Genomic DNA, 27,627 nt, shown 5'->3' on the forward strand with positions numbered 1-27,627 from the left:
TGGTTTCCAGTGATATGTTCTCTATAATAATAAGGTAAAGTTTTAGGTCTCATGGAATTAAGGCAGACTATTTTCTCTCCAGTCACTGAATACAAAGGAGAAAATTTTTTTTATTACTTGATAATGCTACATATTATTTTGTTTTAGACTTATCTATGCACATCAGAGAAATAGCTTGTCTTTTCTTTTTCAGTTTCATCTTTCTGAATGTCTTATATTTTAAAGATAACAAAATCAGCTTATATTAAGATAATTATTTAATTATTAATCCAACTGTATTTTATCAAGCCTCTACTATGTGTTAGGCTATTTTAATTAATTTGATTTTCTCCTAAAAATAATGGAAAGGTATTGAAGGAGTTTAAGTAGAAAAATGAATTAACTAATCCTACCCAAGAAATCACCCAAAAACTTAGTGGCTTAAAAAAATGACTCTTAAGATTCTACAGGTCAACAAGTTAATTAAGATGAAATGATGCCTTTTTTGTTGTTGTTCTTGATCTTGACTGAGATTCTTCACATACCTTCTATCATCTGAGAGTCAGCTTTGTTGATCTTGTCTAGGCTCCCTTACCTGTCTGGGGTCTCAGCTGGGGTAACTGAGCTGATTCAGCTATGCTTCATACTCTTTTATCTCTAGCCCATGGCAGAGACAGAGGCCCTAAGAGGAGTAGCAGAAGCACACAAGGACTATGGAGACATGAATTCAGAACTGGTGCATTATCATTTCTTATACAATCTGTTGGCTGGAGCAAGTCACAAGGCCAGCTAAGATGCAAGGGGTGAAGAAATAGACTCCCTCTTTGATAGGAGGAGCTATAATGACACATTCTAAAAGATGTAGATACAGGAGCTGTGAAGAAATTAGACCATTTTTATAAGTGATATACCACAGAGAATGATATGATAAGGCTTACTCTTTAGATAAAATGTTCTGGCTGCAGGGAGGAAAGCAGAATGAAAGAGAGTAAAATATTATCTATTATCTCAAATATCAATATTTAATGACCTCATATTTTCCTTAAAAGACATTTGCTATATGGAAAGAGTTACATATTTTATGTGGTTTTTGTGGTTGTTGTTGAATTAAAAATAAATGTATTCTCAAAAAAGTTAGAAAACTGAATTCAACAGCATATTTAAAAATATATATACCATGACCAAGTGGAATTTATTATTGGAATGCAAAGATTTTGCAACACGTGAAAATCAATTAATATAATACACCACATTACAGAATGAAGGACAAAAACCCATTTCAATTGATGCAGAAAAGCTTTTGACAAAATTCAATATTCATTCATGATAAAACATTCAACATATTAGTAATAGAAGGAAACTATTTCAACATAATAAAGGCCACATATGATAAACCTGCAGTTAACATCATACTCATTGAAGAAAACCTGAAAACTTTTCCTCTAAGATCAGAAACAAGACAGGAATTCTTGACTTTTATTTTTCTCTTCAACATAGTACTGAAAGTCCTAGCCAGGAAATTAGGCAAGACAAAGAAATAAAAGACATTTAAACTGGAAAGGAAGAAATAAAATTGTCTGTTTGCAGAAGATATAATCCTATATGTAGAAAACCTTAGAGTTACACACATACCTATACAAACATCAGAAACAAACAAAAACACGGTCGAAACTAATAAAAGAATTCAACAAAGTTGCAGGATACAAAATCAAAACACACAAATCACTTGCATTTCTGAACACTAACAATGAGCAATCCAAAAGGAAATTAATAATACAATTTCATTTACAATAGAATCAAAAAGAATAAAATACTTAAATAACCCTAACCAAGGAGGGGAAAGAATTGTACACTCAAAATTACAAAGCTTTGCTGAAATAAATTGAAGAGAACACAAATAAATAGAACTACATTCCATGTTCATGGATTGAAAGACTTAAATATTCTTAAGATACCAATATTGTACAAAGCAATCTACAGATCCAATGCAATTATCATCAAAATCCCAGTGTCTATGCAGAAATAGAAAAGTCCATCTTACAATTCATATGGGATCTCCAGGGACTCCAAATAGCCAACAATCTTGAAAAAGAAGAACAAAGTTAGAGATCTCACACTTTCTGATTTAAATCTTACTACAAAGCCAGACTAATTGAAACAGCATAATATTAGTTAAAAGACAGACATATAGACTGATGGAATATTAATAGAGTGCCAGAACTGAACTTTTGCACATATGGTCAAGTTATTTTCACCAAGGTTGCCAAGACCATTTAATGGGGAAAGGACAATGTCTTTGGCAAATGGTGTTGGGAAAACTGAATATTCATAAGCAAAAGATAAAATCGGGCCCTTCCCTTACACCATATACAAAATTAACTCAAAATGGATCAAAGACCTAAATGTCAGAGCTAAAACTCTTGGAGAAAACATGGGGGAAGATCTTCACGACATTGAATTTGGCAATAATTGTTTTACATGACACCATAAGAACAGGCACCAAAAGAAAAATATATAAATTAGACTACATCAAAATTTAAAATTTTGTGCATCAAAAGATGCTATCAACAGAATGCAAAGGTAGCTCATGAAATGGAAGAACACATTTGCCAATCATATATGAGGTAAGGGATTAATATTCAGAATAACTAAAGAACTCCTACAACTCAATATCAACAAAAAAACCCCCATCTGATTGAATAATGCACAAAGGACTAGAATAGATTTTGCTCCAAAAATGATATACAAATAATTAATAAGAACAGGAAAATGTGCTCAACATTCATTAAACATTAGGAAAATGCAAGTCAAAATTATAGTGAGATACCACTTCATACCCATTAGTATGGTTATTAAAAAAAAAAAAAACCCAGAAAGTAGCAAGTGTTGGCAAGAATGTGAAGAAACTGGAACTGTTGTGCACTTCTGGTGGGAAAGAGTGCAGCTTCTGTGGAAAATGGTGTTAAGATAGAATTCAAAAAATTAAAATAAAATCACTATATAATTCAGCAACTCCACTTGTATGTATATTCCCCAAAGAATTAAAAGCAGGGACTCCAAAAGCTATTGCATGCACATGTTCATAGCAACATTATTCTCAATAGTCCAAAAGTGGACGGAACCCAAGTGTCCATTGACGGATGAATGGATAAACAAAATTAGGTATATACATTACAATAGAATATTATTCAGCCACAAAAGGGAAGGTAATTCTGACTCATACTACAACATGTAAACCTTGAAGATATTATGCTAAGTGAAACAAGCCAGGTACAAATAACAAATATGTGTGATTCCACTTATATGTGGTACCTAGAATAATCAATTCATAGAGACAGAAAGTAGAATGGTGGATACCAGGGGAAGGGGGTGGTAATGGAGAGTTAGTAACTAACAGGTATATGGTTTCAGTTGGGGAAAATGACTTCTGGAGATGAGCAGTGGAAGGTATTGTACAACAATGTGAATGTACCTAATGCCACTGAACAGAACACTTAAAACAGGTTAAATAATAAATTTTATGCTATAGAAATATAACTGCAAGAAAAAAAAGAAAAAAATCCATATTTTTTAGAAATTGAAATCTTTTCTGATATCTTTATTACAGAAGTCTTCAAGGATCCAAGGTAAGTATGTATTAAGTCTCTAGGAAGAGCCTTGAAATAGATTCTAAATATACTTTAGATCCAAGGATCCAAGGTAAGCATGTATTAAGTCTCTAGGAAGAGCCTTGAAATAGATTCTAAATATACTTTCACTCCTGCCTACAGGTCTTTATCTGGAAGGTGAATTGTTTTCTTTTTTTTTTTTCCCTCCATTGTCATCAGTCTTGGCAATATGACAGGGTTTATCCCCTCAAATATGAGTGGAAGTTGTATGTGCCTTTTCTGTGTAGAAGAAATAAGGGGAATCATGCATTCTGATAATACTTTTCCTGCTACAATGAGGTTGTCTTGTTCCAGCTAGCTACTTAAGTTGAGGTCCCAAAAGTGAAGCAGAGCTGTGGCTGACCTGAAATGGATACAGTCTTGAGCATGAAATATTGCTAAAAGCCACTAAGATTGTAGGGCCGTTTGCTACTGTAGCAGAGCTGAGATTACACTGACTAACGCAGTTTAAGATAATGAATTATTTTAAGAACCTAGTATATTGTCTTCTTGATCCCTATTTGACTATGTTATTATTTGTATCAGAAATTGAATTATTTTAGGTCTGAACCAAAATTCTTGTTCCAGAGCCCTAGCCAGACACAGGAAACAGTAACTATCTCTGAGTTTGTTTTCAAATCTAAGAGAGATTATTTGGTGGACCTAATTTATGTTCAGTGTACATAGCTGGCATAACCCTAGTACAATTGACTGTGATGGTGCCATAAAACAAGAACATGGCTGCCAAGTATACATCTCCGTGCATAGGAAGGGATGATATTTATAGACTGGATGGGCACCCAAATATTACCCACTGCACCTCACATATACCATGTGTACAAAGAAGAAGCATAACATAGGAAAACACAGAATCTAAACACACATGTAGAAATTGATCATATAAATCAAGGGAAGGGAAAGCAAGGGAAACCGAAGACCTCAAATATATTCATACACCGGTAATTTAGAATTTGCGTGTGGTTTAGGAATAACCAACCCTCAACCTCTCATTAACTTTATGTAACAAATAAAAGCACACTGAATCAAAAAGATGCTTAGAGTTCCTTCCCAATTAACACAATCAACGGTATTCTGTTCAATTTTTTACCCCTCTGCTTATGGTTTGAGATGTTTTGTGAAGATAAAGAGTTTTTTTTATACAATGAATTTTTTTTTCAGGCAGTCCTTAGCAAGTTGCTTTGAAAGACTACCTATTTGACTTGAAATTCTTATAACTAACTTTTGCCACAAAGTTTTAAACCAAGCAATTGTCATTCAATAAAGGAAAATATGCTTTATTTATCTGAAATATCCATGTTCTTTGATTTTTTTGAAACAAGCTTTGGAAATTATAATACAGAAAAATAGCATAAGATTTAAGCTTAATTTCTTCAATTGCTAAAACCCTAATGCCCAATTGTTTATTGAATCCTTACCATTATTTTAAAAATAGCTATTTAAAAGTTTCTAGGTCTTAAATACTTCAACTTATTGTTGAAAATCTGATATACCATTAGATTTCTAATAACATTTTAGATAATAATATTTCATATATGAATAGTCATCAGTGCTGTCCAAGAGTACTTCTGTGGTGGTAGAAATGTTCTTTATCTTCAATGTCCAAGCCACTAGCCACTTGTAGCTACTGAGCACTTGAAATGCGGCTAGTGTGACTGAAAAACTGAATTTTAACATATATTTAATTTTAACTTAAACAGTCACTTAAGGCTAGTGGCTATTACACTAACCAGCACAGATCTAGATCTAAATCTAGATAACTTGAAAATACACTTAATTGTTTTGAAAATTCCCTTGTGGTCCATTGGTTAGGACTCTGCACTTGCACTGCCTAGGGAGCAGGTTCAATCCCTGGTCAGGGAACTAAGATCCTTCAAGACATGCAGCATGATCAAAAAAACCCCAAAAAACAAAAACAAAAACACTTAACTGTTTTTTTATTTCTGCATATTATCCAACTCAGTGTTCTAAATGACACACTGGACTTGAAGGAAGAGAGGAAAAGTTATTAATAAATATGTTAAGCTTATACTATAAGATTAATTTTAATAAAAAAGACTTTTGTAGAAAAAGTATTTTTCCTTAGGACTGTGGAAATAAGCATTTCTTAAGGCTTTACACACATAGGTACAATAAAATTGTAGAAAAACTAAAAGGTTATAGTGGGAAAATGTAATTATAGAAAGTTTTTAAATGTTACAATGTTTTATTTGGTGAAAGTAAAGAAACCATGATACAAATTTTAACAGTATAAAAAATACTCCAGAAACATTTATGTGAGTTAGAAAGGCAATTTTTAGATCAAAATTAAAAACTATTAATCTATGTATAACAAAGATGGCAACACCTCTCTCCTGTATCTAGCTAGTCATTTTTAAGATCAGAGTAAAACATTTTCTGGTGCTCCATTCTGTTTATTTCATATATTTAGTTGCTGTAACTAAATTAGTAACGGCAAAATAAAGTGATATTCACAGACATAACATGTGTTTTATTCTCTACACAGACTTAAAATCTAGTTTTCATAGGATTTGCACTTCCTGCAAATTTTCTTCAGGAGACACTTGATAATAGGATGTGGAAAGATAGAAATATTTGATAAATATATATTAAAATCATGAATATTTGGGAAAAAATGTATTGCTACTACTCTAAACATAAGTGGAAGAAAGAGTATCTTGGGACCTGTATTTCAACAAATAAGCAAATTGTGGAAAGCCTTTTTATAAGTCAAAAGTATAAATAACTTTAAATGTTCAATATTAAAGAATCATACAAAATTAATGCTTACTCATTTCATAAGTAGAAACAAAGAAATGAAATATCCCAAGGGTATACAGTTTCTAAAGTAATACTTATTAAAATATTACTCTGTAAAATGAATAAAATATAGATTTTTTTTTCCTTTCAAAAGATCTGTGTTTGTGGGTATCCTATCTCATGTAAAATGTTGATTTCATTCCCTTTGAAGCCACTTTCTTACTTTAATTACACTGCAAATGTGATTCACATAGTGAACATACCAGAAATACAGACTTCAAAATGGACAAGTTTGGATCATTTTCCTTCGAAGGCCGAAAGATGGTGCTGCTGTGTAGCTGAGTTATCATTCCTCAATAATCAATTGCCTTCCACAGTTCAATTCAACTGCTAAAATGGCGGAAATAAACCTGTCATAAGAGCAAGTAAAACAGGTCTGAAAATACAGTGAAACAAATCAGGTAACAAATTAACTTAGAGTGGGACCCAATGATAATTGGACTTAGTGAAAACTGACAGTTGCCTAGCGGCAAAGAGATTGGTAGTCTCTTTTTGTGTAACATGTAGACATTTCTGAGAATGTAGGTTAAACACTCCTTATCAGGATGTCACAGGTTAAGGGAGAAGGGGGAGATGGAGAAGGAGAGAGAAAGAGAGAGAGAAGCCGACTTTGGAGAAATTGCCTATCTTGTGAGAACGACCTAATGAGACAACTACTATCATTTCCACGCCAATGATTTAGTAACTTTATAATTTCAGAGTAAACCTCAAAATTATTTTTACTATGACACTATTAAACTTTTATTACCATTAACATTGAACTGTAGTGCTATTCACTGTGATCAGTATATTATGCAGAGCTAGCCTTTTCCCATTTTAATTTTATTTTTTATCACATCTATATATGTGCATTCTTTTAAGTCAAATAGTTCTACAGGGTTTATAATAGGAAAAAATTTTTTTAAATACTTTCACACACCAACAACACTCAATCTCTGCTCCTCAGAACAAACCCTTTACACAAGTTTTATTCCTGTATTTTGTTAATATCATATTACATATATAACATAATGAATAACATAATTATTCTCTTATTTCAGAGGCCAAAAAGAGAAAGGGGTCATCACCATCCACAGGACTGAAGAAAAAAAGGGGAAAATTGTGAAAGAAAAGGAAATACCTTGAACTCTGTATTTCCCTATCTTTCAGTCTCCCACTAGTGCCTGTCTTTTGCCAAACTTAACTAAAAGCAAACTGGCAGGGAGTCCATGGTATCAACCACCTGGAGCGCTGAACAGGGAAGAGAATGCATGAGTTAGGGTGAGGGAGTATGGAGTATAACCTGTATAGACTACTTCTTTTGCCCTTTACTCAAATGAAGAAATTCTTAGTTACAATGCAGAGGAAACATAAACTACCATCAGACTCAGCATCATGGGATGTCAGATCACTTTATTCTTATCTAGAACCTAAATGATAATAATATGTATAATCATTATTTTTCATACTATTGGCATGGAAAAGGAGGAAAACAAATAATCAAAAAAGACCGGTAAAATTTCTATAATCTCTGACTCTTTCTGGTCATGAGGCCAATATTTAAAAATCATAACTTTCTTTCACCATTATCTACTTCGTATTCTCTTTGTCCTCTACCAGCTGGTAGGATTGCCCTTGGGTTAGCTAATTGACTATTCCAGTGGAATCTGGGTCTTAAGTCATTCCATCTTTATTGGTTGTCCTGCTTTTCCATTTAATATTATTCATGAACTTGAGAGCTCTAAGTGTCATCCGACTGAATCCCCTAGGTTCCCGATATATCTTGCTTCCAACTGTGTAACCAGAACCCCACTCTCCCCTGGTAATAGGGAAAGCATTACTCCAACCGCTACAATAACCATCTTTTTTTTTTTTTTTTTTGCGGTACGCAGGCCTCTCACTGTTGTGGTCTCTCCCATTGCGGAGCACAGGCTCCGGACGCGCAGGCTCAGCGGCCATGGCTCACGGGCCTAGCCGCTCCGCGGCACGTGGGATCTTCCCGGACCGGGGCACGAACCCGTGTCCCCTGCATCGGCAGGCGGACTGTCAACCACTGCGCCACCAGGGAAGCCTTACAATAACCATCTTGATGCCTGTTGATTCCAAGTAAAACCCAAAATGCCTATGATCAGTCTCATTTTCCATGAATATGCTCCCCAGTAAAGCTTTTCTCCTTTCTAACCATGGCCTCGGAACCTGTTGTATTATTCTGCTGTTGCTCTGATAACCATGCATGACAGAGAACCCTAAAATCTCTGTAGATTAAGACAAACATTCTTTTTTCTCACTGATGATTCTTCATCCTGCATATTATATGCAGGTCGGCTTCATGTCTCTCCTGTAAACAGCAGCTAACCACAGCATGCTCTTCTCACAGTGGTTGACATAAGACCCATAACTGCATGAGCCACATTTTGCATTGGACCCAGTTAAAGCTAACAGACTTATTGATTACTAAGTAAGTGGATCAGAATAGCAGACATCAAACCTAAATAGGCTTACCATCTGTTGGGCCTCTTTCTTCATGGTGAATAGTGTAAAATGCTGCAAATTGTCACTCGTTTTAGAGAATCACCTTGGCATTCCAAGACCACTGGACCCCTAAAGCTTCAGTAATGTACAGACCTCAGATTTGTGTGGATATTTTTTTTTTCCTCACCTTCTAACTAAGATGTTAGTTACTATGGCATCTACCATCTGTGGTACTTACTATTTCTGTCTCATAAAGTAGAATAATGTTACCAATGTATTGTTCAAGAATTATGCTTTATAGGTCATATCATGACAGAATGCAGTAGGTTTGACCTAACCATGATTTAAGACAGTAAAGACCTACAGAGGTCCCTGCTAGGTAAAGACAAACTATTTCTGATCGTTGTAACTACTTGGAATTAAAAAAAAAAACAGTCTGCTGAGGCAATACCTGTATATTGAATGTCAGGGGCTATGTCAATTTGATGTGTTTTTAGATTATTATTGTAGTGGTGGAAGGGAGTCAACTTTCAGGGGATTTTTCTTCATTTGTCTTGAATCTTTTTACAAATATAGGTCAGGGAACAAATGTAAGGATTCTGCTAGTTTCCAAATATTTTAACTTTAGCTATACTTTTAGACACTAGAGAAATAGTTGTTGGATCCACTGTGACTTGGACTTGGGATATGAGTTAACCTGTCACGTAACTTCTGTAAGCAAACATTACTGATGATTGAATCACAGTGATATTTTGGTTCCACAGGAATTAATGTTACTTCCGAGTATTTAATAACTCCTACACAGTTCTGGTATTTTCATTTCAGCAGTGTATAAACACCACCTTATATAGCCAAGTTTCTCTGGTAATGATTTAAAGGAAGATTCAGAGTACACATTTGAACCTCCATTGCAGGTGGTTTATTCACAGTGAGCTAGCCTTTCCCTACAAATAAAAGACTCTGGTTGTACAAAGTGGCTTAGGTCTGGAACTCATTGAGACTGCAATTTCCAGACACATAATTTTTTTCTGAATATATAGATCAATCAACATCGTAATGACCACTAATCTCTTTCATGCATAGCGATTTCACAATCAATTAACTATTGCTACAGATTCTGTGGTTAAAATTCTTTGAATTTGGCCCTTCAGCCTCTTGCCTCTAATCATTAGTATCACTACCACCCAGCTTCTAAAACTTTGGGATCCCATTATTCACACTGAAATTGGGGAACCCAATTAAATAGCTCAATCTATCATGGTCATCTTCAGCTTACAGTGGGAAGCCACCAAAGAGCTTTATACAAAATGCTGGTACTCCACCATAAATGTTTTTTTCTTAAAGCTTTTGTAAAGGGAATATATTTGGGCCCTACACATGTGTACATTTTAAAAATGGCAGAAAAAATTGCATACAATAGATCCACTCCAATATTTGCATATCCTTCATAGTATGAAAGACAAGTTCCAGAATCTTAACTTCAGTGATAGGAAGCCAGTATTGAATCTAGGCTTCAAATAATCAGCCACGCAAACTCTTAGAGCATTCCAAGTGTTTAAGCTCAGAGAGAGAGAGAGAGAGAGAAAGAGAGAGAAAAAGAGAGAGGACTAAATAAAGGAAGATGTGTGTCTTCTAACTGTAGGCATTTAATGAGACTCTATCCTTGGAACACTCTGGTCCTTCCTACAATATTTTCCTTGTTAAAACTATTTATAATTACAAATGCCTCAATTATGTCAGTGTAGCTGATTCTCAGCCTATACTTCCAATTAAAATCTTATATATATATATATATTTTGAAATCCAGTCTCACACTAGCAATTGCAGGATATTTCTACCTAGATATAACACCAATTTCTGAAACTCAACACATTTTAAGTGAACTCATCTGTCTTTCATTCTACTTCTATCCTTTTTAAAAACAATTTTCTGTATTATTTGAATAGTACCATCATTCTCTAAATTTCTCATCCTTAAAATCTTGAATCATCTTTCATTTATTCCTCTTTATTGATTCATCATTACATGCAATCAGACAAATCTTGTTAAATTTAACTTTTTGTAACTCTTATCCCTTCTTTCTTGTACATACTTTGACTTATCTCTACTATAATTTAGACCATCATTTTCTCAAATGGACAATTACAATGTCCTTCTAACTGATCTGATTAGATTTCCATTCCAGTACATTAGGTAAAGTTAGTGTCTCCAACACACAGTATTTGTTATGTCATTTCCCTGATGCAAAATTTTCAAAATTACTCTTCACAAGCTAGTTTTAATCCATATTTGCTATCTTTTTATTATTCAATTTGTGTTTTTTTCCTTTTCACTCACATTGGTTAAAAATTCCTTTAAAAATCATGCAATTTGTCCATTAGCTGAAGTAAAAAAGAAACCAAAAATCATTTGTCATAATTCAGTTGCTAATCATGTCAAGTCTTTATGTTAAACCCATCTAATCAACTGTTAGTATGAAAATAATTATCTATAGTCAGAAATACAGATTTTCTAAATAATGTTTGACAATAACATATACCTGTAATAAGAGCTATGGATATTAAGCCATATAGACCATATAGTCAGTTAAATTGGTAAAACTACTTGAAAAGATTGATTCTGTACTGCTTCATCAGACAAAATTTTTCTCAGTGCTTATTAACAATAATAGCTTCTTTAAGATAGTATGATTATAAACATGAAAGAGTTAATCATAATTTCTTAGAGAGAAAACATTTGACTTCCTGGAAATGAGATTTTTACATCTGTAAATGGGATAATGGCACTTGCCCTACATACTTGACATAGTTGTTTTGAGGGCCAAAAGAGATTTAAGATTGTAGAAGATTTTGAGATACAAATATATTATACAGAGATCTCATATCAGTAACTTCAGAATCTAAAACACATATAAGCACTAAGAAATGGCTTGTTTTAATGCAAAGGAAGACTAATATTAAATATGAATATGAATATGAATCTTTTCTGAAATTACTAACTGGGATAATAGACATATTTAAATAATACTTAAACTCACTGAGTCAGTTTTCATATTTGAAAAATTAGATTAATATCTAACACTCATCTATAGGATCTCTGCACTGTTTGTTGAGTAAGATTCTCATTGTCTTAGTTTGTTCAAATCTCCTTGTAATAGACAAAATAGACTAAAACATGTGAAATAAATTCCATGTTATAAAGTCACATCAGTAAACTCATATTTGATATCCATTAATTACATTTCTGTTACTTAAACAAAATCAAACAAGTTTTCTAGCTACAGTTGAACAAGTTTTCTAGCCATATTAGGTTAACATACTAAACAAAGATCAGCTGCTTGAAACAGATATTATTTGAACCAAAAGGAAATAATCAACAGCAAGTGGTAGAAACAATTTCTACCACAGCAAGTGGTAGAAACACGGAGGAGGGGGTTAGCATCCTTCAAACTGAATTCTTCAGATGCACCTAAAGGCCATGCAGGGGTAGAGACGAGCCATACAACAGAACTCTGGAACCTCCACTTGGCTTCTATCTAAGTAGTTTGTTTTCATTTGTTTGATATACAGAGGCTTTTCCCAAAATCTACTTTTGAGAAAAGGTTTCTTTTGTCATGTTTTCTCCTCCCTGACCCTTGCCATAGTGACTTCTCCCAAAAAACAGCTTGAAAAACTCTGTTGTAGAGTAAGGTATTTCTTTTCTGCAGTGGGTATTTTACTCTGTTATAGCACATTGGAGTAGTTGATTCAAATTAATGGAGATGTTATGTCATCAAAAAAGATTAAATTATGTTTATACAATTCCCTATCAGATTGCAACTGAGTATTAGTGATAGGCTGAATAATGGCACCCAGATATGTCCATGTTCTGCTCCCCAGAACCTATAAATGTTACCTCAAATGGGAAAAAGAACCTTGCGGATGTGATTAAGTTAAGGATGTTGAGAAGGGAAATTATCCTGGATCATCAAGGTAGATTCTATGAAGTCATACGCATTCTTGTAAGAGGGACCCAGAAGGATCAGAGTCAGAGGGGAAAGAGATGTGATTATAGAAGCAGATAGCTGAGTGATGTACTTTGAACGCGAAGAAAAGTGCCAAAGGCCAAGGAATACAGGTCGCCACTAGGAGCTGAAAAGGGAAATGAAATGGATTCTCCCTTCATTCTCTAGAAGGAACCAGCCTTGCTGGTACCTTGACTTTAGTCCAGCGAAATTGTCTTATGACTTTCAGAACTATAAGAGAACGAATGTGTCTTGCTTAACCCACTAAGTGTTTGGTAATTTGTTATAGTGGCTTTGGGAAACTAATACAGTATGTAAGACATTTGCATATCTGTGGTTGTGGTAGCACTGTGTATGTCATTATAGCTTCATTCGACCACATTCTCTATGCAAGTTCATATGAAGCTTCCTTCTCTAAGTCATTCACACATTCGTTTGTAAACTACCTGTGTACCATGTACTAGTGGCTGTGTTAGGTATTGCAGATAAGTAAATAATTGTTCCATAGGCCCAGATCTTGAGAGTCTAGAAGTCTGATTGAAAAGTAGTTAAGAAGTAATTACAGTAATGAGTTGAATCTTTGTGATATTGTGATTTATAATAAGAAATATATATTTGGTCTTTATTTCCAGTCCTTGACACAGGACTCTTAAAACCCTTGTAAATTCCTAAATGATGAGAGCATCTTTTGTTCTAATGAGGAAACTCTCTGTGGACTCCTGAATGGTTCCTGGATGAGGGTTGGTCACCAGAAAGACCAAGCTGTGATTAGAAGCTTGGAATTTTCAGCCCCTGCCCCCTTTAATTCTCTTGAGAAGGGACAAGAGCTAAAAACAGAGTTAATGCTATATCATGCCTATGTGATAAAGTCTCTGTAAAATTCCCAATAGCATGGGTTTCAGAGAGCTTCCAGGTCAGTGAACTCATCATGTACTTGATAGGTGACACACTTCAGCTCCACAGGAACAGAAGCTCCTGCACTTGAGATCCTCTCAGACCTTGCCCTACATACCTCTTTATCTGGCTGTTCATCTGTATCCTTTATCATATTCTTTAATAAACTGGTAAACTAAGTGTTTCTTTGAGTTTTGTGAGCTGCTCTAGTGAATTAATTAAACCTGAGGAGAGATTCATGGGAACCTCAGATGTACAGTGGATTGGTCAGAAACACAGGTGACAACCTGGATTATTGAATGGCATCTGAAGTGGAGTGGAAGCAGCCTCGTGGAACTGAGTCCTTAACCTAGGGTCTGATGTTCTCTCCAGGTAGATAGTGTCAGAATTGAGTTAAAGTGTGGGACATCCAGCTAATGTTACAGAGAATTGCTTGGTGTAAGAAACCCCACTCCCCTTGTCCATACATCTTGTGTCCTAAGTATTGTGAGTGTGGTAATAGTGTGAAAATAAAGGAGACACAGAGAAAGAGAAAGACTTAGGGTTTTCTAACCCAATCCTATAAATGAGGCATGCATAAAGGAGCCTTGTGACAGCCTGACGGAGAACCTAATGCTCTTTGGGAAAGGCTAGAAAGACTTCACGGAAGAGATGATGCTTGGGTTAAGTTACAAAGAATCAGAAGAAACTTTCTAGGGATATTAAGTTTAAATAGGAAATTCTAGGCAGGAAAAGGGCAAATGCAAAATATAGCAACATGAAGAATTTTAGTCTATTCAAGCAACTACAAAAAAAATTGGAATTTGGGAATAGATTTCAAAGAGGATGGCTAAATACATTAATATTAGGCTGATGAATGCATGCAGTGGAATACTACCCACCTACTATCATAAATAATTTAAAGATAAGAAAATTATATCTATCAAGTTATAAATGAAGGTGGGTGGAATGGTTAATTTGTTGTATGAGAGAATAAAAACAGAATTTAAAAAAAATATGTGTTGTGTTTTCAAGATGAGCATTGATATTCCTCCCAGCTATATGTTTCCATAATTCTGTTAAATCTAAGTGAAATATTTTTTCTAAGTTCCTAAGCTGATAGAATTAAAGCTTTTGAGTACATCATAGAAAAAAATACATGTTTGTTAGAAAGGTTGTGTTTTCTTTCATTTTTAAAGAACCTGTTATTAGTGTTTCTTTCTTTCTTTTTTTTTTTTGCATGGCGTGGAAAAAGAGAATTTTTTCCAGTACTTTTACGTTACAATGTCCACAAATTTCTGAGTGTTGGAAAGGATTATTTGTTGTTGTTGTTCGTTTATTTGTTTTATTTTGTTTGTTTTGCATTGCTTTTCATTAGTATGTTCCAGGATTATGCAGGTGTAGTCAAGGTCTTTATTTATTTTGTTCTATTCAAGATAGCCTCTTACTTTAGCAGTGGTAATTTCACAGTCCTCACTCTTTTTCCAACACTCTTTTAGTGAAGTATGGATGTCTATTGTCTGCCACTGCTGTTACTCCTCTGATGTGAAGGCCGCCTGTCATTGAAAAGAGTTACCATGCTCCGGTGAGGCAGATACGATGTTTTAAAATATATTGTAAGGTTTATTTAATAGGTTTGACCTTTCCAGAAATTGTCCTTATCCATCATTATATTACATGATCAATCATTTTATATTTCATCATCTATAAAACAAGCATTAACAATAGGGGAAAGAGTTTACATTCCATTTTTCTCTAGAGATTTACATCAAAACAGTGTGGACAGCTCTGCTAATTAAGGATGGAAAGCTAAAAGATTTGTACTGATATGACGACCCTTACAAGGGTCAAGGTTTTTAACTGCATTTTCTCTGAATCTATATATTACCTTAGATTTCAGAGACATAAAAGCTGGGTCCAGTAATTTTCTTTGGTTTATTTCTATGTGACTTGTCTATTTGAATAAATATCCCTTGAATTCTGAATTCCTCATTTATTTTCCTAATATCTTGGATAGTTTAAAATTAGGGTGGTATTTATTATTTTTGAAATATAAGAAAATAAACAGTTACTGGACTGGTTAATGAATCACCTTCATTCTCTGACCAGATATTGACAAAAATTTAACAGTTTCAATGTTGGCTTTATTATTTTGACTGTCACTGCAGTCTTACTTGAAACACTGGACAGATTTTGAAGGTTTACTTAGTGAGTCTGCATTTAAGATAAATAGTTTGAGTAAGTAACTTTTAACTTGGGTACTTTATCCAAATTAACCTTTTGTAAACTAAATTTAAATATCTTAGGAAAAAAAAGTTTCCCATATCCTCACAGCAGGGGCACTTCTTGAACAAGATCTGGTCTCACCTTTCCAGTATAATTTATAACAATGTCTACTGGAATAAAAGTAATTTTTTTCTATCAGCCAGTGTATGGGCTTACTAAACACTAGTTAGATTAAAATCATCAGAAGAAAGCTTAAGGTATTTTATTAGTCTCTTTTAGTCCAATTTTAAACTAATAAAAGAGTAGTAGATTGAGAAACAGAAGTGACAGCTTGTTTTTAAAATAAAAAAAATACAATAGCAAAAATCAAATCCACATCTTGACTATTCTCTAATCATAAAATCAAATTTATTTATTATTATTATTTTTTAACATCTTTATTGGAGTATAATTGCTTTACAATGGTGTGTTAGTTTCTGCTTTACAGCAAAGTGAATCAGCTATATGTATACATATATAAACAACAAAGATTTACTGTATAGCACAGGGAACAATATTCAATATCTTATAATAACCTATAATGGAAAAGAATCTGAAAAAATAATGTAAACATATATATATATGTATAACTGAATCACTTTGCTGTACACTGAAACTAACACAGTAGTGTAAATCAACTATACTGCAATTTAAAAAAGTAAAGATAAAAAATCAAATTTAGTAACAAAAAAATTAGAGGAAGGACAGCTGTAGAGGTAGAAACAGCTTATATCTATTCTATCTGGGCTATCGAAGATGAAATATGCAAAGGTGTTATTTCTAATATTATTTTAAAAATATGTATAATTAGCAATGTAGGTCATCAAAATTCAAATTTAAGGATAGAAGCAATTTTCCACTTAATGATAGGCATAACCTAGATATGATCACAAGCATACAGCACAAGAGCAGATCAGATCCCATTCTGCTGAGACTTTGGTAACAAACTTTTAGAGTTTTCTTTTTTTTTTTTACCGTGTTTTATATAATAAAATTTCATACGGTAATAACAATATTTATGATGCTTTTATCAATCTGTTGAAATGAAATATTTATTCATCTTCATTTGACTAAAACAACAGGCTAAAGATTTTTAATATCCAGTAAAGATAACAATGACTTTCTGTATTGTGCCTATTTTGATTGATATCTGGACTGTCTCTATAACATGCTGAACTATTTGAAGGAAAAGTAAAAGCAACAACAGCAACACCCAGAAGAAAACTTTTCTTATCCAGATGTTTTCCTTACATGATAATAAATATTTAAAAACATCTGGATGACTATATCTTTCATTTTTCATATAAATATGAAATCAAATTTATAATTAGATGCATTAATCAGTCTGTAATTGAGTAAGTTCTGGATACATTTATTAGATAGTGGAACATCCTAAGTGTTCTTGAAAGTCATTATTTATTTTTACAGAAAGTCATTGTCTTTAGTTCAAATGCTTTGTCTGGTAAACTTCTGAAATAATTAATTAGAAATAATCAATTCTAAAATAATCAGTTAGAAAAGAATCTCCCTATATCTTCATATTTATTTTCATGCAAACAAAATGTGAGAATTCAGCTTTACTCAAAACACTTACATCGAACTCAGGGAAATAATAAAGAACAATGACAAAGAATGTGATTCATGCTAACCTGATGAAACAGCTGTGAATGCAAGCTATCCCAGAGAGATCCACCTGAATTCATATCAGTTGTAGCTTTCCTTCTATATTTTGGTTATTTGAAAACAAAATTCCTCACTTGAGTAGTTTTCCCATTAGCATCCCATTAAACCTGTATACTGTTAATTAAGAATGTTATTTCTTGATATGCTGCATGTTATAGTTTGAGAAGATTTTGTGTATTTAAAATTTAGGCAGTGAATACTATTCTATTTTTAGACAAGTAAAGTAGAGCACAAAGAATGTCAAATAACTAACTCGATACCTAGTACCTAGTAGGTAACTTTCCTAAATTTGAACCCAGTTTTTTTTTTTTTTTTACCTAGGCCTTTGCTCTTTGTACAACATTAAGTCGTCATAAAAAATAGCTGAATATTAGACCATTTAAAAGAGAATGTTAATATTACAAAAATTCAGACTTAAAATAATAATACAATTGAGAATTGGAAACATGCGTCCAATGAACAAAGATAATATTTTGATTACTATTGGATGTGAATAAAAAAGACCAATACAAAAAAACAAAAAAAGGTGCCACGCAGCTGCCTCACTGCATGTAGAGAGTTGTTCCCTTGTAAAACCATTTACTAAAGTGGAAGCACCAAGTAGGTACGCTGAAAACTGGACATTAATTATATTTAGGAAAGTTTTATAACATAAAGGAAAAGTAGAAGTAATCTCAGTTTTCTGAACTTAAAACCTCTTTGAATGTATTTTTAATCAGTTTTAAAAGCCCCAAAGATTTCAAGGAAGAGCCAAATTTATATATTTTTGAAACCGTTAATGCTGATCTTAAATAAATACAAAAATTTCACTTATTTTATGGATTCAGATTAGTGTTCTCTAGTCCCAATGATATTGTTTCAGATGTGAATGATGGCCTGTGTGCCTGGCAACCAGAAAGATGTTTCAGCTTAATGCAACTAGTTGCTAAAGGACTAAAACCTACAGAAGCCCCCAGAAGGTAAGCATGCAGAGGAAAATTTGAGAAGCCTAATAACTCCCCCAAACTAAGGTAAACCAGTTGTCCCAGAGGAACAAAAGTCTGGAGGACAAGAATTTTATGTGGCTAGGAAACAGTAAACAAATTTTAGATTAAATTAGGGGTCAGAGAGTCAGGTAGTAAAAGATAAGGCATCAACAATCCAAACTATCCAATTGAATCAGAGACAAGAGCAAGATCTACTGAAGATCAATTTTAATAAATAGGAAATTTTAATTGGCTCATAATAGGTGATAGAATAATAAAAAGTATTGCTACCTCTTTTATGTTTACCCTAAAAACTGGATTTTCCTTTCTAACATTTTTTTTTTGTTTTTAATTTTATTTATTTATTTATTTATGGCTGTGTTGGGTCTTTGTTTCTGTGCGAGGGCTTTCTTTAGTTGTGGCAAGCGGGGGCCACTCTTCATCGCGGTGCGCAGGCCTCTCACTATCGCGGCCTCTTGTTGCGGAGCATAGGCTCCAGACGCGCAGGCTCAGTAATTGTGGCTCACAGGCCCAGTTGCTCTGCGGCATGTGGGATCTTCCCAGACCAGGGCTCGAACCCGTGTCCCCTGCATTGGCAGGCAGACTCTCAACCACTGCGCCACCAGGGAAGCCCTCCTTTCTAACTTTAATATTGGTTTGTAGATGATAGTTAAAGGTCAAACAGTCATATGCATCAGTGACTCCAGTAGGGTGTGATGATGACTTTTGTTGTTTCTGAGGCTATGGGAAAGACTATTTTGAACCCTGATCACAAGGGCTGATGTTATCCTGAGTGGTTGAATCTTATCCTTCTGTTGCTGAGTAAGAACAGTCTTTGTCAAGAAGAGTCCTTATCTCCCCACACGACTAACAAAACTTCTGTAATTTAAACTCACTTTTTATTTTTTAATGACTAGCTTGATTTCTGTCATCAATATTTCTAATTCATTTTAATCTTTTACATTAAAAATCGTTAAAGAATCAGACAAGATGGATTACTTGAGATTCAGTGAACATATCCAGCCCACGTAGGTTGCTTCTAAGATGACACAACAGCAATTTGGGATTGTTCAAATCAGCAAATAAAAGACAAATCCTAACTCTAAAAGAATCATTGACATATTCTGGAAACATCATTGGAACGTTCTCTCAAATGTGAAATAGAAGGAAGCTGATCAAACTTTCCATGTGAGGTCCCTGGTGGGGCAGTAGGAACAGTAGAAGCTTGAGAGTCCTGCAGACCTTGGATCAATTCCAGTCCCATTAACTAGGATGAGTTATCTAATCTCTCTGATTCTCAGGTACCTCATTTTGAAAATTTCTCCCTTGCAGGACTATTAGAAAGATCAAATTAGATCATTTACATAAAACTTTTAGCAAGTTCCTAGCATAAAACTTTTAGCACAAAGTAGCTATTTTGCCAAGTAATAGAAAATATAACTGTGTTTGTGGCTGAATTTAAAGAAATACTCTTCCTGAAACAGCATACAGACTCAAATCTCTAAAATTTGCATTTTCATTTCAGATATCCATACCAACTCAATTTATAATACATAAAGGCATTTCTTAAGATAGAAAGATTTTATTTTTGTATATGGTACAAAATTTAAAATAAACAACTTAGAGAAAATGTTCCAGTGTCAAATATAGTAATTTCTTTATTGTTCCAAAAATTCAAATATTTCATTAAAATACATTTGAAAATGGCATATAAGCGCTCATACTGTACTTAGACTTTTTATATCTTAAATCAGAATTTTCAAAACTGTCTTTGCACAAATAGCTCAGTTACACCCACAAATCACTGAATCTATTTAGCATCTTTTGAAGAGGTGTAATTTTTTGAAAAATGTGACATTTGTTTCTGTGCCAGTGCATTTGTCAACATTAGTGTAATTAGCTCAAGTTTCATCAACTAGCTGGTGCAATCTGTTCAGAAAGCAACTTTGAATTTTGAATAGTCTTATAGACTCCAGTTAGAGTTTAAGCCTAGGGGATTTGAGTTTAGTTTTTATATATGAAAAAAAGGAGAGAATACCTTTTAATAAAGTCAGCATGATTTTTAAAAATTTGGATTATATAGTATATAAATGAGCATCAGGATTTTTATAGTATCAGTAAAAATTTTAGGAAAGTATTAAAAATATTATCTCTTTGAAATTCCCATTACCCAGAACAAGCAGTTATTTTGTTACATAGCAAATAACCACATGATGTGCATTTATTTCAATTGCAAAAATAGTTCACCTTGGCTTAGGTCAGGAAAAAGGGACAAAAATACTAACGATTATATTGCTTATTGATAGGAATTTGTCTCCACCATGAGGCAGCAGAAGAAAAGGCTTAGGAAAACTTTAAATAATTTTATCAAGATATATTTTTGGGGGGGTGGGGAGATAGATAAAAGTATGCTTTTACTTATTCACATGCTTGACACAGATGCTTTTATATTAGTAAGGGGAATTTTAGAAAGTGTGAGAGAAAGGCTCATTTTGTTTTTTTATGCCAGTAAAAATATGCTTAGTGCAAAAACCATATTTGAGGAACAAAGAATAGAAGGCAGTATCTCTGAAAAGGAATAATTTATGCTGTGATCATATTCAATCTAACAAATAGGTGGTCTCAGGTTCAATGGCTAAATCTAAATAGAACAACAAGACGCAGAAGGTTGGAAATACTCATTTTTATTCTAAATAACCCAGATGAAAGAATTGCAATTAAAAAAAAAAACATACAAATATCCAACATATGTTTACTGCCAACTTCCCTGTAAAGATACACACACACACACACACACACACTCACACACACACCCCATACACCATAGTCCCTGTTTTCAAGGAGCTTATGTTCAAGTTAGGAAAGATATATGGAGTAAAGAAAAACTTATTTTACTGCCAAGTGATGTCTAAATAATACGCAAAATGCAACATCATCATGGAAAAGATGGTTCTTGAAGAATAGGACAATTATTTTAACTGCTTGAAAGACATCTTTGGATAAGTATTGCAGATGAAAGGCATTATAAAAAATATAGAGGTGAGAAATACAAGAGGCCATATTCTGTAAACTGAATGTATTTGTGGAAGTGAGTTAGAGAAAGGTTTTAGCTGTATTCATTTACTGATTATTAAATAAATTTGATGGCCTGTCAATTTTAGTCCCTATGTTTATTTTAGGTAGTAGAGATGATTAGTGTAGGCTTAGCCCTTGAAATACTTAAAATATTAAGACATTGAGGGAATGTAAATATCTGTAAATGTCCACAACCATATTTATTAGAAAAATTGATTGTAAAGAAGAAGAAAAACACAAAACAATTGCAGTACCGTTCTTAGGATGGTGAAATTGCTTCAACATAGGAGATCATGATGGTGGTGGCATTGAGAGAGCCTTAAGGATGGTAGAACTTAGATATAGAGAGATCAGGTGGTGACACATTAGTTCCCCAATCTGTCACTGCCCTCCTGATGGGGTTCCAGTCACCTTTGTTAATTCCTTAGCCCTCCATACAAGTGTGAGGAAAGAGGGACTTATTTAATATTGGAGAAATGGAATTATAAAGAAATCATTGTACACTGTTTAATAAGAGTGGTGAATATTGAGTGCTGAGTAAAAGCAGTAAGACTGGATATCCTTGCCTTGTACCAGATCTTAGAGGGAAAGCAGTCTTTCACTATTTAATATGCTGTTAACTGTAAGTTTGTGTACATGCCTTTCATCAGCTGGAGAGAATGCCCTTCTATTCCTGATTTGCTGAGAATTTTTGTCAATTACAGAAGTTGTATTTTGTCAAATGCTTTTCTGCATTTATTGAGATAACCATGTGTTTCTTCTAGACTGAACATAGTGCATAATACTGATTGATTTTTGAATAGTGAATCAGCCTTGCATTCCTGAGTGAATTCTATGTTTTCATGCTATAATATTCTTTTTATATATTGCTGGATTTAATAATATTCTATTGAGGATTTTTGTTTCTATGTTTATGAGAGAAATTGACCTGTAGCTTTTTTGTTTCTTTGTTTTTTTGTCATTGTACTGTCTTTGTATGGCTTAGGTATCAGAGTGATCATAGCTTTGTTAAATGAGTTGTGAAGGACTTCCTCTCTTTATCTCTTTCTGGAAGAGATGCCAAAGAATTGGTGTTATTTATTCTTTAAATATTTTGTAGAATTTATCAGTAAAACAGAGTGTACATAGAGAGATTTCTTTTCAGATTTTACCTACAGAATCAATTTCTTCAATAGTTATAAGGCTATTCAGATAATCTGTTTTATCTTCAGTGAGTTTTAGTAGTTTGTGATTTTTGAGGAATTAGTTTATTTTGTCTAATTTTTCAAATTTATGAGCATAGAGCTGTTTGTAGTATTCTCATTATCTTTTCAACAACATTTTTTGTGTGGTCTGTAGTAATATTCTTGTTATCTTTTTAATAACATCATGTCAGGATCTATAATGATATTCTTTTATTCTTGATATTTATAATTTGTTACTTCTCTTTTTTTAGTATTGCTAGAGTTTATCAGTTTCATTGCTCTTTATTTTAAGTTTTATGATTTTCTTTTTTTTCTGTTTTTGATTTTATTGATTTCTGCTCTTATTATTTTTTTCTTCTCAGTTGATTTTAAATTGTCCTTTGTTTTCTAGTTTTAAAGGTTAGATTCTTGTTTTGAAATTGTTTTTATAGCATAAAACATTATAGCATCCTGTAACTTTTCTCTAAGTACTACTATAGTAGTATCACACAAATTTTGATGTGTTTTATCTTCATTTTCATTCAGTAAAGAGATTTTTAAATTTTCTCTAATACTTTCTAAATTTTATCTATGGATTTTTTAGGATTGTGTTATTAATTTCCAAATAATAGGTGATTTTTTTCCCTGTTTTTTTCTCTTACTGATTTTTAGTTTAATTCCAGTATGCTCAAGGAACATATTTTGTATGGTTTTAAGTCTTTTAATTATGTTAAGGTTTGTTTTATGACTGAAGCTATTGTCTATTAGGTTGAATTTTCCATGTGCACTTGAAAAGAATGTGTAATCTAGTGTTGTTGAGTGTTCAGTCAATGTCAATCAGATCCAGTCAGTTGATAGTATCACTCAGCTCTTCTATCAATACATACTTGATTTTTTTCCTACTAGTTCTATCTATTATTGAGAATAAAGTTTTGAAGTATCCAAATATAATTGTATATTTGTCTATTTCTTCTCTCAGTTTTGTCAGTTTTTGCTTCAAATATTTTGAAACTCTCTTGTTAATTCAATATCTATTTAATGTTATGTCTTTTTAGTGAATTGACACTTTCTTCAATAGGCAATCTCCCTATTTCTGTCTCTATCTCTGGTAAGTTTGCTTTGAGGTCTACTTTGTTTGATAATGCCATAGCCATTCCAGCTTTCCTTTGATTAGTGTTCGATAGTATATCTTTTTCCATTATTTTAATCTATTCATACATTATTTTTGAAGTAAGTTTCTTCTGAGCAGTATATATTTGGGTCATTTTATTTTTAATCCATTCTAACAATCTCTGTCTTTTAATAGGTGTGTTTAAACCATGTATACTTACTATTTTTGGTATGTTTGGAATTAGTTATACCACTATTTCTTTTGTTTGTTCCCTCTTTTTTTATTCTCCACTTTCCTGTTTTCTGCTTCTTTTGTGTGATTTGAACATTCTAATATTTCATTTTCACTTTATCACTTTGATTTTAACAAAATCTCTTTTGATAATGGTTGCTTTAGGGATTACAAAATACATAGTTCCCTTTTGAAAGACTATTTAGAAATAATATTTTACCACTTTATTTGAATGTAGAAATCTTACTACCATATAGTTTACTTTGTTCTCCTACTAATGCTATAGTTGTCTTTTATATTACATCTCCATACATTGAAAAGCTAGTGTGACAATATATTTTTTGTTTTCAATCATCACATAAAATTTGAATAACTCAACATGAGAAGAAAAACCTTACTTACCCAGACATTTACAATTTCTATTACTCTTTCTTTATTCCTGGTGTTTCATATTTCTCTGATATCATTTCCCTTCTTTCTGAAGAACTTCATTTAATATTTTTTTTTCTTTTAGAGCAAGTCTGCTGGTTATGAATTCTCTTAGTTTCCTTTCCTCTGAGAATGTCTTGATTTGCCCTTCATTCCTGAAAGATATGTTCACCAGATACAGAATTCTGAATTTATAAGTATTTTGTTTCAACACTTTGAAAGGGTTATGCTAGCTTTACTGGGTTCCATTGTTCTGATAAATTTACAGGCATTTAAATTTTTGTTCTCCTGTAGATATTGTGCTCTTTTTTTCTTGTTGCCTTTAAGATTTTATTATTTTATTAATTTATTAATTTATTTTGCTTTGTCTTTGTTTTTTTAGCAAAGTTTGACTTCAAAATTTGACTTCAAAGTATCTAGGCATGGGTTTCCTTAGGTTTTATTCTGCTTGGGATTTGCTTACCTTCTTGAATCTGTACGTTTCTGTCTTTTGCCAAATTCGGCAAATTTTATGTCATTATTTCTTCAAATATTTTTTGTTGAACTTCAGTCAGCATCCTTTGGATTATATTGGACATTTTGAATATTATGTTAAATATTATGCTATGAGAAACTGAACCTTATTTAGATCCTCTGGAGTATGTTGATATTTTTGTTCTGGCAGGCAGTTGACCTTGTTAGATTTAGGCTAAAATTCCATTCTACATTCTTTGAACTGATACTATAAAGTCAGTTCAGTTTTCAAAACTTTGTAGTGCTATTCAGATCTGCCTATTTGTGAGTCACTCAGTGGTCAGTCTGGGATCTGGGTGTATATCCACCATTATTTTATTCTCAAAGTCTTCGATATGATAGTCTGGGTCAGATTCATAGGTGCACAGTACGGTGGTGAACTTAGGAGTTCCTATTTAACTTCCTGGAGTAGGTTTCCCAAGCTTCTCCCTCCCTGCTCTCTACCAAGTACTTTTTCTTTCTAAAGGGCTCACATTTTGGTGTACTAGCAGACACTGCTCACTTCTGTGATTGCACTGAACCCGCAGCCAAGAAACAGAGAAAGAGAGCAAGAGTAAGAGTAAGAGAGATAGAAATAGAAATGGAGAGAGAGAGAAAGTTACTCATGGGACACCAGTTTTACTGAATGGAGAGGAGAGTTTTTATCCCTTAGAATTGTTTCCTATAGGCTCCAGTTGCTAGTGTGAAATTCCTTGGGAGTTAGAGCACAAAAGAACGGAGAAAAACGATAAAAGAAAAATGGGACCTTTCCTCACTCTGAGATGTAAGGAGTTCCTTTTTCTACTCCTTAAGATAGAATACTCTCTTATCTCTCTCTTTGTCTGCCCTGCATTACTTACTTTTGGGTTCTTAACTGAGATGACTTCAGGTTGGGGCATACCAGAGAAAATAAAAGAAAAAAAAAAAAAGGAAAAGGTAAACTCAACACAGATTTGGTAGTACATTGGATTCTGGTGTTCTTCCCCAAACTGCTTGTTGCAATTTTGTTTTCAGAGTCCTCAAATAGCTAGGCTATACATTCTGTACAGGTTTTATAGTAGTTTTTAGTGAGAGAAAGGAAAGCACGTGTTTACTCCACCTAACGTGGAATTGGAACCACCCAATGAGAATGTGAAAATTTTGGTATAAAAAAAGTTTCTGAGACTCAAATTCCAGACTTGATATTAAATATTTATATAACTGATAAAATCCTTTCTTATGACATCTAATGTTGATTTTGCTATTAATTCATTCCCTGTTGTTCATATCCTGGCTGTGAGTAACTTTATATTTGTTTTGTTTTAGTTTATTTTATAGTAGCTTTCTTCATTACCACCTAATTATTTCACCCAAGATGAGATGTTTCCAAGGTGTCACTGGAACAGGGCTTGGGTGATAACTTTTTAAACATAAGCTTTCACCAACTTCATGCACTAATTGGAGCCGTTTTAGCTAAGCCTATTTATAGACACCAAGAAGTCTGGAATAAGAAGTTTATCTCCCATGTGTATATGGTATATTAGTGAAGAAATATTGGACATAACTGAGATCAGGACTTAATTACATATGATGTGGAGTTAGCATTTTCATGAGAATTTCCAGCCTATCAATATGAGAGGAAGGATTGCGTAGGTGGGGGTGGGGCAGGAATCATATATATTGCTATGTGAATTGAGAGCAGCAAGAAGTTCGGTTTGCCTTATTAAGAAACTGAATGGGGCTTCCCTGGTGGTGCAGTGCTTGAGAGTCTGCCTGCCGATGCAGGGGACGTGGGATCGTGCCCCGGACTGGGAAGATCCCACATGCCGCGGAGCGGCTGAGCCCGTGAGCCATGGCCACTGAACCTGGGCCTCCGTAGCCTGTGCTCCGCAACGGGAGAGGCCACAACAGTGAGAGGCCCGCGTACCGCGAAAAAAAAAAAAAAAAAAACTGAATGGAAAGATAAGTTGGAGTCAAAATCATGGAATATCTTGAAGGTCGATCTTGACTTTGTTAGAGACTAATTGTGGAAAGTCTTTGAAGTTGTCATAAGTATCAGTTAAATATTTAAATAAGATATCTAAGAAACTAAAAAAGATTTGTGATAAACAGCAGGTTGCAGTAACAATTCATATAACTGGAGGCTATAATAAAGTTCTAAGAAACTTTATGATATCTTGGTAGAGTATCAAGGCATTGATCTAAATTTTATTTACATATTCAAAAGAACAAAAAGAAAGACTTTGTAGGTATAACCAACTTCAGAAATCAATTAGTTTAAACATTTTAGTTGGATAGCACTTTTTTTTCATGTGTTTCTGATAGATAGCAAGACATTAGTTACCTAAGGAAAACGATTAGCTAATATTTAACTTAATTATCATAGGTCAGGAACACTCGACATCTATGAATGCACTGATTCTTACAGCAAACTTAAAAAGTA

Source organism: Phocoena phocoena, chromosome 11 (genome assembly GCF_963924675.1).
Source record: "Phocoena phocoena chromosome 11, mPhoPho1.1, whole genome shotgun sequence".
NCBI classification, from domain to species: domain Eukaryota; kingdom Metazoa; phylum Chordata; class Mammalia; order Artiodactyla; family Phocoenidae; genus Phocoena; species Phocoena phocoena.